The 15,058-nt window shown below is 60.2% G+C and overlaps 1 protein-coding gene across 2 annotated transcripts in view; it reads right to left on the reverse strand.

The window, feature by feature from the left end:
• The window catches only part of PRKCD (protein kinase C delta), a 28,319-nt gene extending 13,750 nt beyond the window's left edge, over positions 1–14,569 (reverse strand). Inside the window, exons 1-2 of one of the 2 annotated variants that reach the window (XM_084903160.1) lie at positions 14,553–14,569; positions 10,954–11,070 (exon numbers count right to left, since the gene is read on the reverse strand). The gene's annotated coding sequence lies outside the window, so the exon portion shown is untranslated. Of the gene's footprint in view, positions 1–10,953; positions 11,071–13,793; positions 13,813–14,552 lie in introns of those variants that run through there. The other variant, XM_084903159.1, reaches the window with a different exon arrangement.
• Between the last annotated feature and the right edge of the window lie 489 nt (positions 14,570–15,058).

Here is a 15,058-nt window from a genome sequence, read left to right on the forward strand (position 1 = left end):
GACCTCCCAGTAGAAGGGAGGAGCGCCAGCTGTGGGCTGAGTGTGTGTGAGTGTGCGAGTTAGAGTGTGTGAGGAGATGTGTGTGCCTGCGAGGACATGGAGTGGGCGGCAGGTGGTGGGCACTCAGGTGGTGTTGACGTGAGGACGGAGCTGCATGGGTCTGACTGGGAGGGGCTGTGAGAGTCGGTGAGCGTCCCAAACCTCCCGGCAGAAAGGACATCACACCGCTCCTGCCGTCTGCCCGGCCCAGCGTCCAATGCCGGGAGCAGCCAGGTGAGTGCTCCCTGAGAGTCCAGAAGAAGCGCAGGGCCCCTCCCTGCACAGCGCACACTGCTACATGTCTGCACCCACTTCTCTGGGTCTGAGCCCAGCAGACGTGGCTCAGCCGCATGCTTCCTCACAAGACAATCGAGAACAGGGGCAATAACCTGGAGATGCAGCTGGGACAATACACCTGGAGCAATAACCTGGAGACCAGCTGGGGCAATAACCTGGAGACCAGTTGGGGCAATAACGCTGGACTTTCCGAGTGACACAGGGAATGAGGGTTGAGTGGGAGGTGGGGAGGGACAAAGGTGCGGCTCCTGGGGGGGGGGGGAGGCCAGGGCAGGGCCTGGGGGCAAAATAATGGTCAAGCTGCCCAGTGGCAACGCCCTAACTCCAATGCTGCCCTGGCTGTGGGACTCCATGCAGGGTTCTTGGTCCCTCTGAGGCTCAGTCAGCCCCATTCCCAGATGACGAGGGTCCCTTAGTGCAGGCCCGTCATGACAAGAACTTGTGTTGGACAAGAGCCAACATCAACCCCACAGGCCTGAGGTGGGGTCTTGTTAATGCTACCACTACTTCTGGCCTCAGCACCCATTTCTCACCCGTGCACCTCCCTTCTCGGTGCATGAAGCATCCTCACACCCCCCACTGCATCTATTTCACCCACCCGCCCGCCTGGATGACAGTCCTGATAGCTGAGCCCCCTTCTCAGTCAGGGCAGCCAACTCTCTGGAACACACCTGCTGGCGGCTCCTCCTCTCCTGCCTCCCCGTGGGGCCCAGCCCAGAGGGCCCACAGACTCCACGCCTCCCTGGCCTCCAGGTGGCCCGCCGGGAGCTGTCCATGGAGACCACCCAGTCACAAGGAGGAGAGAACGGGGGTGTCAGAGCCGGGGCTGAGCCTCCAGCTCTTTGCAGCCACTCTCAGAGCAGCTGCTGGCTCACAGTTAGCTAGAAGCCACCAGGGGAAAACCACAACCACAGTGGGTCCTGGCCCCAAACCTGTACCACCAGGCCACAGGGAGGGAGACCTCGCCCTGATTCCTAGGTCTAAAACCAGAGCGTGGGTCCTGCCAGGCTCTATCACTTCCTCTACCCCAACTGTATACTGCCCGGACCCCAGGAGGGAGAGAGACCCCGTGAGCCGGCATCTCCTTCCACCACTGTGTGACTCTGAGAGACCCTGGGTCCCTGCACTCCAGGCCCCCACTGCTCAGCGGAGCCAGGGCTGCCCACTCACCTCATAGGACGTCTGCACACTGGCGGGAAGGCCAGGAGGTGAAATAACGGCACAAAAGCAAGGTGTGCCAACTATTTATAGCCCCATGCAAATAGGCCCAGGCTCACAGGCCCCAGAGGAAGGCCACGGGCTCAGCCTCATCACTGCTCTGCAGGGCCATGGAGGTGGCAGGGGCTGGACCCTACACAGGGTCCCATGGGGACTATCTCCTTGGAGCCAGCTGAGGCCAGCCCAGCTGCCTGTGGGCTCCGAGTCTCTATGCTGCTGCTTCGCTAACCTGAAGTGAAGGCAGCCCACTGAAACACAGAGCACTGGACTTGGACTCAAAGGGCCTGGGTGCAACTATCGGAGCCCCAAAAGGACTGCCATTTTCTGAGGCTGTGTGATTGCATTAGCATATTCTATCCCTGTGCAGGTCCGGAAGGTGGGTATTTTACTGACGAAAAAACAGGCTCAGAGAGGCTAAGTGATTTGCCTCAGATCACCCGGACAGTACATGGTGAAAGAAGGACTTGAATCCAGGCCTGCCATGTCAGAAAGAGGAGATGAAGGGGAAGAGGGGGCAGAGGCAGAGAAATAAATGGGCCAGGAGCAGCACACACAGCACACTCATGAGGACAGAGAAGGCAAACAGAGAGGAGAGGATGGCAGGAGACAGGTGTTTGTGCTTGATCAGGGCCTATCCACCCAGCCCGCTGCAGGCTGATCCTAGGCTGACCCTGAGAACTACCCCTTCTGTACACACACAGACCCCGAACCGCTGCCTTCCCTCTCGTCCCAGCTGCTTGGGCCAGCGTCAGGTTTTCCAAACAGGGGAGGCTGGGCAATGCTGGGCTCCAGTCCCAGGGGGAAAAGGGCCCTCACCCTGCCACAGACCAGCACCAGAGAGAAGAGGCGGTGCTCGGCCAGGCCAGAGCAGGGTACCCCCTCGGGGTGGCGGAAACCTGCTCCCAGCCAGTCTGGGGCAGTGGGAGCGCCCGGACACAGAGGACAAATACGCATGTTACACATCCACGTGCGTGCACATCAGTGTGTTCCAGCAAAGGAGGCATGGAGGGGACACAGCCTGAGGAGTGGCACCACCAGGAACAGGAATGCATTTTCTAATTTTTCCTACAATCGTGTGTGAATTGTTTGATAACGACTTTTGTTAAAGGGGGAAAATAAAACCCAGCAAGCCAAACTGTCTCCAAGAGAAGGGCCTTTAGTGACTGATGCGAACGTATAGATGGGGAAACCGAAGATAATGAGGGTCCCCGGCCCGCAGAGCTGACCTGGCCCCTCCACCCCAGCCCTTCCCTGGCATTTGATTCTGCCTCACAGGCCACAGGGTGATGCCACTGGACAGAGGGGCAAAGGGGGCCTGAGGAGAAAGGCCTTGGCCAGGCTTTGGAGTGTGTGTGAACCTGGAGGGAGGTCCCTGAGAAAGTGTGCCAGGCAAGCGAGAGGCGGCCTGCAGAGCTCCAGCAAACCAGGGTGAGGAGACATCAGCGAGGCCACCCGGTGGGTCTGAGGTCTGCTCCCTTACACAGACCCCTGAGGAGCAGAGGAGCCCCTCTAACGCAACCCTCTCCTGCCCAGCCGTGGGGCGGCACCTGCTGCCTGCCCAGAGACAGCAGCACCAAGACGGGGTGGCGATGGTGTCAGACTAGGCCCCCCTAGAGATGCAGACCCCGCTTGGACCTACGAAGTGCAGCCCACAAAGGCCTTGAAGGTTGAATGAAGGAGGCGGGGGGCACGTGAGGCCCAGGCGGAGGAAGGGAGAAGGAGTGAGGGCAGTGTGATCCGCAGCAGGGAGCGGGGCTGGCCCTGGCAGAGTTGCAACAGGGCAGGGGCCGGGTGTGGCGGAAGCTGCCAAGCTGGGCAGGCGGGTAGCAGCCTGGCTGGGAGGACGGCCTCCCCAGGCGGCCTTCCCCTGCGGAAGCAAGCTGAGGAGGCCACAAGGGTTTCACAACCCAGGAAACGGACCCAGGAAGAAGAGCAGGGGGTGGGGAGGAAGGGTTAGCAAGACCTTTCAAGGCCCCCCACCAGGGCCTGTATGCCAGCCTCTACGTGCCCTGTCCTGTCCTGGGAGGAGGACCAGCTATGGTCCCAGAACAAGGGGTGCTCCCTACACCTGCTCCTCCCCAGGACAGGAGCCTCGGCCACAAGGTTCCTTCTCATCCCCTCCCTCACCTCCCCCACACACCAGCCAGTGCCTAGACTCTCCTCCCTTTCCCCAGAAACCTCTCCCCGCTGCCACCACTCCTGGCTGCTCTCTATTCATTCTCCCCACAGCTTGGAAGCTCCTGGCTCCCACTGACCTTGGAGAAAGCCATTGCCTCAGCCTGTGCCCCACTTTCAAGCTTCCCTGTTTTTGCATATGCAGTTCCTCAGAATGTCCTCCTGAATTCCTACGAATCCTTCCAGACAGTTCTAAAGGTTAGCCCTGGATCCTTCCCCACTCCCCAGGAAGCCAGCTGCTCCCTGGCACCATGCCCATCCCCCTCTCCCCCCCACACACACACCCACCCACTCATCCCAGCAGGTACCCTGTGCAGGTGTCTGCGGAGGACTTGGGTCTGTTGTGCAGGCAGTGCCTCTGCCTCCAGCTCACCCTTCTCAGCCCTTATGGAACACCTCACTGTCCCAGGACGTTCAAAAAGCCCGCTGCTGGCCCGGCCGCTGGAATTAGAGGGGAATCCGTGGAGAGCCGTGGGCAGCGTGACTGAAACTTGCAGTTGCAAAAGGGGTGACTATATCTTAAGAGCCAATGAAAGACCTGGGCCCTCTTCCCCAGAAAACACATGCATGCGATACCTGCACATGATGGGGTGCAGCCCACTCCAGCCCCAGGTCACCCCCAGCTCTCCTCATTACAGTGACAAGGCACGCCAGACTCATAGACCCCACAGCTTGGTGAGGACAGTCACATAAATATGTGCTCAGAGGAGGCTCTGACCACTGCTCAGGCAGTGACAGGATGAAGGGAGGGAGCGGGGCTGGGGCAGCGTGAGGATGAGCAGAGGTGCCATGGGCCTGCCCAGCCAGAGGGTCTGGAAGAGTCTGAGAAGCAGGACTTGGAACGCTGGCTGGGGGTCAAGGAGAGCTTCAGTCTGAGGATGAGCAGAGGTGCCATGGGCCTGCCCAGCCAGAGGGTCTGGAAGAGTCTGAGAAGCAGGACTTGAAACGCTGGCTGGCATCGGCTCACACCTGCTCTTGCCAGCATGTGTGTGTGTGAGTGGGGGGAGGGGGGGAGAGAAGGGCCTTCTCGGGGGCACCGGCCACACCAGGCGCAGGTTCTGAGTCCCCCAGCTGGCGGCAGGGTTGGGAAGCCCTTGGCTCAGCCCCAGGGAGAAAGGGAGAAAGGGCCCTTCATGGCAGGGCTGAGGACAAGGGGCCTCTGTGAGGAGCCGGGTGGGGGTATGCCGGGACCTCTCCCAGAATAACCACACACACGGCACTCCCCCAACCCAAACACAGTCACACAGGAGCAGCCTGCCTGCAGTTGGACACAGGCAGCTGCAGCCACAGGCATATACACGCTCCTATGACAACGCCAGTGACACACACACTGAGAAACACACCCCGACTCACTGGCTCTCGGGTGTCGACAGACAGCCAGGCCCACGCAGACCACACAGGGCATCACTGCCCTCGTGCGCTGATCGGCACGGAGACCCACATGCTCAAAGGGAACACGAGTCTTGAAGGACCCGCGCGTGTCTGCCTAGGATCTGGCCCAGGAAAGTCCAAATGTAGCTGTTTCTAAGGCAGCTCCGGGGCACAGTGGCTGGGAGAAGGGAGGGCAGCCTGCTGTCGGGCAGGGGAAAGTCCCTCCTGACCCCGGCAAAGTCCAAAGTTCAGGGGAGGGTCAGGGAAGGAGTGGGGGGGGGGGGTCAGGGAAGGAGTGGGAGGGTCAGGGAAGGGGTGGGAGGGTCAGGGAAGGAGTGGGAGGGTCAGGGAAGGAGTGGGAGGTCAGGGAAGGAGTGGGAGGGTCGGGCTCATTGCTGGGCAGGCTCTTCTCGCCCACCTGTCGGAGGGGAAGTCAGCAGAGGCTGGAGGGTGAGGATGAGGCAGTCTCAGGCCTGGCACCCAGAAGGGAGGGCTTGAACCTGTGCAGGCACAATGGCTATGCCAGGCACCCACACATGACCTTCCCTGGACAGAAACTGACCAAGAGAGGTGGAACAATTCACACAAAGCCAACAGGACTGCCCCTGGGAGAGGCAGAGAGGGACCTTCTGGTTCTCTAGCCCCAGCACTATCCACCGGGCCTCCAGCGGGGCAAGGGCATGTGCCTGTGGTTGGGGAGGGAACGGCTCCTCCACGGCCCCCCAACGGGGACAGGCCCAAGCCTACCCCTCAGCCCTTCTCTCCGCACCCACAGAGGCGCCACGGTTTTCCTGCTGGTTGACAATCATCTTTGTGTTTGGGAGAAGGGGAGATGGCCCCCCAAGGCTTTTGTTGTCAATCCCCACAAAAGTGGGGATTGGGCCAATCTGGGATTGGGCCCAGATGATGTCTCCACACTTCAGGGATTAGAAGAAAGCTGGAGAGGCAGGGCCGTCCCATGGCGGGTGGGGGGGCTGGGTGTGGGCTGGGCAGGTCTAGCTCAGATCTGGTCTGCGCTGAGTGCCCCTAGAGCTTGGCCATGGCGCTCTGGCATCATCTGGAGAAAGGAAGGGTGCAGCCTAGGAGGCTGTGCTGAGTGCAGCTCCCAGCCCCATTCCCAGGAGCCTCCAAACTTCTTTGGATCCGGAGGTAATGGGCTCTCAAGCCACCCAGCCCTGCAGGGACCAGCTTTGGTCTGCTGCTCTGGGAAGAGACTGGGCTGGGCAAAGGAAGCCCGAGTCCACTGGCAGGCCCCAGGCCAGCTGCTGTCCCTCTCAGGGCCTCCGTTTCCCTGTCCTGACACTGAATACCTCTAAGCTTTCTCCAGCCCTGATACTCTAAGACCCTGCAATCCTCCTGTCTTCCCCCACCCTCCAGCCCCCAACACCCACAGCCCACGGCAAGCAGACATCTGAGCCAGCCTGGGGCCTCGTCGACTGGCTGCTCCGCTGCACCTGTTTACCCAACACAGCCACAGACTGATCCAAAGCTTCCGGGGCTGTTGTGAAAACAGCAGCTCAGCCACCACAAGCCTGCCCTCCCGGGCACCTTGGCAGGGACCTTCAAAGGACAGTCACCTGGACCCGTACCCAGAGCCTCCACCAAAGGCCCACTGAACCCTGTCCCCCCCCCCAGCCTGGGCTGTACATGCTACCTCTTGGCTTCCAGCCCAGGCCTTCCTGAGCCACCTGCCTCCCTGACCTCACCACACTCCAGAGGTACTCAGATACGTCCAAAATAGACCTGCCGACACCCCCCACCCAGCTGCCCCCACCTCCCAGCAGCTCCAGTGCCTGCCCAGTAGTTCAGGCCAGACACCTGGGGGTCGTTTTCCTCCCCCGCCTTTCTGCCTACACGGCAACACCATCATTTCCGCCTCTGCAGTCTATCCTGAAGTCCATTCTCCTCTCTGCCTGCTGTCCCCATCCAGGCACCCCCACCGCCCCAGGCCCTGCACCTGCCTGCTCACGGCTCTCCGCCCTCTGGCCTGGCCCCCCTAGTCTTCTGCCTCGGTAATTAGGTGGGTCTTTTAGGATCTCATCCCCCCCCCCCCCCGTCTCCCTAAGTCCCCATGTTTCCCGTTTCCCCTCTGATAAACCCAGACCCCTCTCCTCCCTGTCCTGCCCCACCCAACCTCCCTCATCACCCCCTGACCTCCGCAGCCACTGCCTTCCTTTACTCCTCTGTCCCAGTCACAATGACCCATCTCACAGATGAGGCAACTGAGGCGCCAAGCAGTCCAGTCCCTGGCTCAAGAGTACACAGCCAGTACACAGCCAGCAAGAATTTGAACCCAGGTCTGTCTGATGCCTGCAGAGGTCTTGCCCCTAAACCTTCAGGGTGCCCTCACACTCTTAACGCGGGGAAATGCTAATCTCCAGCCCTCTAGCCTCCCAGCACCTGCCAACCCCACCATCATTACCACCCACACCTGAGGTCCCAAGCCTCTTGGCGCCGGAGAGCAAAGGCCAAAGCTCAGCTCAACCTTGTCTGAGAGAGACAGGCAGGGCCCGCCATGCACTTGTGCCTCAGTTTGTCAAGGGTGTGTGTGTGTGTGTGTGTGTGAGGTATTTCTAGCTCTCCCCACTCCCTCTAGCTGCCATCAGCCCCAGAGGTCCGCCTCCATCCCCAGCCCAAAGACTGACTCCAGGGGTCTGAAATGTAGGCAGGCTGGCAGGAGGGCTCACCATCCACCCCCTCATTGCCAGCCTCAGCTTCTCCAAGCCCAATGTCCTGGGGGTGGGGGGGCGAGATAAGGGGGGGTGCCAAGAGAGGCCTGAGGGGGCGGCAGCAGCTTTGGACTACCTTTCCCCTCAATTTGTCATGAGATCTATTCTTCTCTCTTTGAAAGAAAGCGAAGGGGAGCAGAGCAGGAGGGAGCTGGGCCGCTGAGTGGGCACAGCTCTTCACCCTGGAGCTCCTCTTCTCGGAGGACACAGGACCTACTGAACCCACGGAACCCTCCCCGCCCTGGAGCGTGGCCTCTGAAGGCGGAACCCAGGGGGCATGAGGGAGCCAGAGACCCGGCTTCTCAGCCACCTGGCCCGTGACCCTGGGCCAGTGCCCAGGCCATCTGACATAATGGCCCCAGCAAGTGCCACTTGCTGTGTTTTGAACAGTTCCATGAACTGGGGTTCTTTACATAACAACTAACTATGTGCTTTACATAACTACTAACAATGTGCCAGGCACAGTGCTAGCCACTTTGCATACATTATCTGTTGTTTCTGGCACACCACCACAAAGGCAAATGCTATCGTTCTCTCATTTGTCAGAGGGGAAAACTGAGGCACTGGGCATCAAAGCCACTTGCCCGGGTTCATTCATACAGCTGCTTGGAGCCACCTCAGCCCAGGGATGCAGCCCAGCCATGGCCACTCACACACAGGGGGCCGAGCCCACGGATCTAACGCTCTGAGCCTTGGCTTGGAGCAAGCGTGAAGCCAGGATCGTGGAGGGTTTCATGGCAGAGGGCTCCCCGAGCCTCCATCAAGGCCTGGCCAGCCCTGGCTCTGGAAAGCCTGGTCAGTCGGCCTAATCCCCTGGCCAAATGCAACTTCCCTCACAGACAAGCCTCAGATGGCAGGCTGGTCAGTCCTGCTGTGAAACCACATCCTGGGCAGCCCAGAGGAAGTGAGCCTCCGGAAACACCTCGGACAGACGGGCCTCCCCCCGTGGGCCCCAGTCCTTGGAAAGTGCCCAGACCGCCCGAGAGAAGGATCCTTTCTGCATCCCCGCCCTCCACCTCCACCAGGCATGCACCTCGGGACGCTGCAGGGCAGTGGGACCCCTCCCGCCCCCCAGCCTGCGAGCACCGTGGCCCAATGACCACAGGCAGCCCCCTTCCTCCTCTGTGGCAGCAGCCACAAACGGTGCCGGCACAGCTGACACGGCCCTCCCCCACACCCCTGCTCCCCCAACTCCATGGCCAAGCCCTCCTCAGCCTGGAGGACCGGGCCAGCTGGGCAGGACAGCTAGCAAATGCCTGGGCAGGGCCTATATTCCGTTGTGTGCCAGCCCCCGGAGCACCTGTGGTCACGGCCACCCTCAAACCTCACACTCAGCGCCAGACACAAGCGGGGCTGTGACTCTGGCCAAGGACCCCCACTTCCTGACCCAGAATGGGCACAGTGTGGTGTGTGTGGGCAGACAGCTGAGAGCACAGGGACCGGGTGAGCATCTGTGTGCATGTCGGAGCATGCCTGTGGGCGAGTGCATGTGAACACCTGTGTACATGCGCGCACGTGCATGTGCAGGCACTTGTGGGCATGGGTGCCAAGTGCAGCCTCAGTTTTTGTGAGTATATGTCTATGCCAACTAGGTCAGCAATAGTTTATTTTTTTAAAATTATTTTTTAAAACAGTTTTTTCATTGATTTCAGAGAGAAACAGAGAGGGAGATAGAAACATCAATGATCGGCTGCCTCCTGCACACCCCCTACTGGGAGTTGAGCCCACAACCTAGGCACATGCCCTTGACCAGACTCAGTCCACAGGCTGACGCTCTATCCACTGAGCAACACCAGCTAGGGCTAGGTCGGTAATATTTTAGAGTTGAAAATGGGCTGGCTCTGCCCTGGCTGGTGTGGTTCAGTTGGCTGAGCTTCATCCTGTGCACCAAAGGATTGCTGGTGTGATTCCAGTCAGGGTGCATGCCTGGGCTTCGGGCTTGATGCCCAGTGTAGGAGGCAGATGATTGATATTTCGCTCTCCCATTGATGTTTCTCTCTCTCCCTCTCCCTTTCTCTTCTAAAAATCAATTAAAAATATATTTTAAAAAGAAAGTGGGCTGGCTCCAAGGCTAATTAATTGGACTTCTTAGGGAATGAGGCTCAGTGCTGGGGGGAGGGGGAAGAGGAAGGGGCCCCTGAACTCTGATAGCATAGGCTCAGCAGCCAAGAGCACATCACCTCCTCCCCACCAGGTCTGCAGGTAGGTCGAATAAACAGAAGACCCAGTGGAGACCCTGGTTTGTTCAGCCCCCACTCCCACCCCTGCACCCCAATCCCTAGTAAGGCCCACTTGTCTACTGACCCCCAAGACTTGTAGGCGCTTGACAGCCAGAGGGGTGGGAATGGGGCAATGATCAGGAAGGACTCCCGGAGAAAAGACTACCTTTGCCACCCCTCCCCACTGTCACTCCTAGGTTCTGTGCTCTCAGAATCTCCCACTATGCCCCAGAAGCCCGCTCACTGGGCTCTGACACGCAATGGTAAGTTCCCAGGGCTGTTCCTCACAACGGGGACTGAAGGAGGCAAGGCCGGCAGCAGAGAAAAGAATCTCTAACTTTGTAAAAGGCCTCAGAGACGGCAGCCTTCCCCATTCCCCCTCAGTGACTCTGCCCAGCTGGTCCTCAATCTGAAGGCTGGGAAGGGAGATCTGGAATCCCTCCTCCGGCCCCAGAGAGGCTGGGGAAATGTAGGAATGGGTGTAGAAGAGAGCTCATTGTACCAGGAGCTGGGAGGCTTCGTTCCATTCCCAGGGCAAACCTCAGTTTCCCCGTGTGACTGTGAGGACAGCCTGGAGCAGAGATAAGCGACCATGGAAAAGCTGGTACACCCACCTGCACCCCCTGGCTCACACACACCTCCTCTCTGACCAGCGAAGTGTCACTACTCCTCACCCCAAACTACCGCAGGGCCCCAGGCCTGTGAGCTCCAAGGTCAGAACCTTTGCTGGGCCAGAGGCCAGTTCCAGGCAAACTGCTGCCCCCTCTGGGCACCCAGGGCCCACACCCAGACCGTGGACTCCGTGTGCTGCCCCACCAAGTTGGGTTCCAGGGCGGAAGGGGAGGAACCCAAAGAGGAAGTCCACCCTGTCCACTGTCCATCTGTCTCAGGGGATCTAGTCTTACCTGGGGCTCCCCGCTCCCCTTTGCCTTTAGTCCTGGCTCCTGCCGCCACCGCCACCACACAGCCACCACCAGGAGAAGTGGGCCTGCTGCCCGCACCTGGGCCAGTTTCCAGTAGACCTGCAGGAACAAGAGGAAAGAGCTGAGCGGGGAAGCGTCACCAAACAGGCTCTCCCCAGCAAAACCGACACACGCCTGGTTCGGCCTTGTCTGACTCTAAGATGTCAGGTCTCTTTGAACTTGACTTTCTCTCCTGTGAAACAGGGTGTTGGGCCCAGCTATTCCAGGGCACGGGGTATGTATTCGCTCCATGCTAGGGGTTGGGATGCTGTCTCCGTCCTCTGAGCCTTTCCGGGCTAGTACATACAGAAAAGCAAGAACTCTTGTTCCTGATCCTCCTGTCTGCGAGAGGTTGCCCTGAGGGCCTGGGAGGAGTAGGGTGCAATCAATACCACCACTTTGTGGCCTGGGGAATTCCTTTGGGCCTCAGTTTGTCTCAGCCTTCAAACGGGGAGAAGACATCTCGCCACATGGTTCTGAGGCTCCGATGATGTGGCATGCCAGCGCCTGTGCTGGACTCAAATTGGGAGTGATGAATGAATAGTGACATGATTTTGGTCCTTGTTTTGCACATTCTAGTTGAGATGATTCTCATATTTGTTTTGTTTTTGCTGTGCCTGTTATACAGCAAAAACAAAATAAATCAGATAAAAAAAAAACGAGTCTTGGAGAGGTTCTCGAAGGAAAGAATGGCAAAGGCAACAAGGTCCCTGGTGCCGGAGTACTTTTCCTCCACAAAAGATTCCCCTCCCCGGATAGGGACCCCTCTTCCAGCTGAAGACCCCCAAAAGCATTCCCTGGGGGCTGAGGCATCCTTCCTTATCTTTTTGTTTGTACGTTAAGTTATTTCTAATTTTAATTTAAACTCCAATTAGCTGTGCCAGCTAAATGGTGTCAGTGCCCTGGAGCCACAGCTCCAAGTCACCGCCCCTCCTTTCCCCCCACCACTACTGCTCAGGTGGCGGGGGGGGGGGAGGGGGGGGGGAATTGTCATGTGGTATGAACAGGGATAGATGCTGGGGGGGGGGGGCAGGTCTCAGCTGTCTTCCCTCCCACAAGCAGTCTAGTCAAGGGAATGGTAGGGGAGCAACAGATACCTCGCCAGCAAGAAACAAAGTTGGGGCACTACCTAGGCTTATTATTTAGCCCCAGCTCCCAAGAGAATGGAGACCATCCAGCTGGAGGAAAGTAAGTGGTCACCAAATAAGACTTACTGAGCATGTGCTGAGCACTCAGTACGGGCCAAGCTGTGCCAAAGGACCTTTGACTCAGGCCTCTTGACCTCACAACTTTCTCCCTTCTGCAGGTAAGGAAGCAGCCTTAGGGAGGCCTAGCTCCGGTCTCTTGCTCTTCACAGGCAGTGACTTTTGTGCCCAAGTCTTTCCTGGATCCAGAGTCCAAGGTCTTAGTCACAACCCTACAAACCCCCAAGCCTTGCCCTCTGGTGCACATGTGTCAAACACAAGGCCCGTGGGCCAAATCCAGCCCGCCAGGCCTTGCAATGTGGCCCGCACCTCGCTGTCATCACTGCACTCCGCTGTCAGTTTATGACACTGTCAGTTTATGACTGTTCAGTAAACCATTCGGCCCGCGATTTAGGCTGGATTTTAGATTTTGGCCCCTTCTCTGATTGAGTTCGACACCCCTACTAGTCTGGTGTCTTTCAACCTGGGGATAGGTGAGCGATGGGAGCCTCCCCCTCCCCAGCAGCCAGGGCTGGGCTTGATGTGCTGCCTGCACACCCAAACGCTCACAGCCTCCCACACACACACACACACACACACACACACACACACACACTGGGGCTCTCACCTTCCCTCACCCCAGGGCGCAGGCACCACACACCTTGTTTCATCCCCTCCTGCTCCTGCCACCCACGCCCAGGCACTCTCAGTTCCCCACAATCTGTTACTCCCCGAGCTCACACACTCAGTTTCATACAGTCAGACTGTGAGTCTCCCATCAGTCATAGGCCCCCACCGCCAGTCCCACCCCCAGCCCAGGCCTGTCACACACCAGATCCCTTACACCACCTCCCTATAGCCAGATAAAGCTGTCCAAACACCTCCACAACTAACTCTCTCTCACTTCCCCCCTTCCCCCCTCTCCAGCTGCCCTCTGCTGGTCTGTCCACCACAATCCAGCTCAGTCCACAGTAAGAAGGAGGAAACTCGAGGGACCAGTCTCCTCCCTTGGTGCACACACTTACACACACTCAAACAGATCTACTCACACATGAGCCTGGTGAGCGGGTACCCTGACACCATGAACTCCCACAATTAACAGTTTAAATGTACTCATGGCTAGTGGGTCACCATGACACACCCAGTGTGCAACAAAGGACCTTCCAGACGCACAGGCATGCACATATGCAGGCACACAAAGACTCTCTCACACACACAAACACACACACACACACACACACACACACACACCAACACCTAGAGGGGAGTCTGGTGATAAAGAACACACTAAGACAGCACACACAGCACACACAGCCTCAGAACACCCAAACAGATAAACATACATACACATCCAGATAGTGACAAAGAACACCCAAGCACACACAGGCACACAACACACCCACAAGCCCAGCTACAGAGGAATCAGCTCCAGGAGACAGGATCCAGGCATGTAAGGCAGGGGACAGCATCCCACCCTGAGCGAGTCCGTCTGATGAGGTTTCAGTGGGGGGCTCAGCGGAGGGTTTGGGGAAGTGGAGCAGTGCTGACGGGCTCCCCTCCCGCCTTTGCACCCTGGCTCTCCCCACCACCTCCCCTCACCTGGCTGGGCCCCCGCGGGCGTGGGGTCCGGGCTGCGGAGAGGCCGGGGCAGGCAGGTCCTGGAAGGGGCTCCGAGGAGCAGAAGAGCAGGCGAGGCGGGAAGGGGAGGTGGCGGGGACGAGAGCCACGCCCAGCCGGGAGACAGATGTGGGGAGAGACCGAGACTCCAGACCGAGAGGAGATAGAGCGAGGAGAGGAGGCGGCGCCGCGTGGGCCGGACAGGGACGCAGGGGCGGGAGGCGAGGCCTGAGCCCCCGGTGGAAGGAGAGACGGCGGGACAGGCGGGGGGCGAGCGGGGCCGGGGGCGCGGTTCGCGGGGAGCAGGATCTAGGGGCGGTGGGAGGTGGACTGGAGGGGGCGAGGGGGCACGCGGAGGGCGAAGGACAGACGGACAGGCGGACAGGGGAACACAGAGAAGTTGGGGACAGAGGAACGGAGAGAAGATCCCGGGGATTCGGGAGGGACGGGAGGGACGGGAGGGACGGGAGGGCGCTCGGCGGAGCTGGGGCGCTGGCGGGCAGAAGGGCCGGGAGCAGACGGACGCGCTGGCCTCCACCCCTGAGACCGATCGGAGGGACAGACAGATGGGAGGACGGGGACACCGGCGGGTCCCGGAGCGCGGCGTCTGGCCGCCGCGGCTGTTTCTCAGTTTCGGAAACGGGAACCGGAGCGGGGAGCCGGGAGGGGGCAGGGAGGGAGGGAGGGGCGGCGCGCCCTCGGGGTGGCCCGGGTCCCGCGAAGGGCTCGGCCCTCACTCACCTCCGGGCGCGGGGCCAGGCGCCTGGGGGCGCGGCGGCGGGGGTCCGGCTCCCCGCCGGCTCCGGGGCGGGGCGTGCGCGCGGGCGGGAGTCGGGGCCCCGGACAGGGACGGCCCGGCAGCTGGGGAAGCGTCCCCCCCGGGCCTCGGCGCGGCAGCGGCGGGTGCGGTGGTCGCTCTGGGGACCCCGGGGCAGCACCTCCCTCCCGGGCCGCTGCACACGGAAGTACGGAGGGGCGGGGCGGCGCAACCTCACCCAGGTGCCGGCCGGCCCCGCCCCGCCCCGCAGGCCCCGCCCCGTCTCGCAGGCCCCGCCCCCGGCCCCTCCCGCCCGGAGCCGAGGGTCCGCGCCTCCCTCTCGGCGCGGATCACTCAGTCCCGGCCTCTCGGTCCTCCTGGCACACCTCGCCCCCAGCCCCCATCGGTGCGTGCAGCAGCCCTTGGATTAAGGAACCCCCTTTTACAGCGGACGCGGAGGCCCCAGGACGGGGGACGCTGCCCCCAGCCC

Source organism: Pipistrellus hanaki, assembly GCF_964339955.1.
Source record: "Pipistrellus hanaki genome assembly, chromosome: 13".
In the NCBI taxonomy this organism is placed as follows: Eukaryota; Metazoa; Chordata; class Mammalia; order Chiroptera; family Vespertilionidae; genus Pipistrellus; species Pipistrellus hanaki.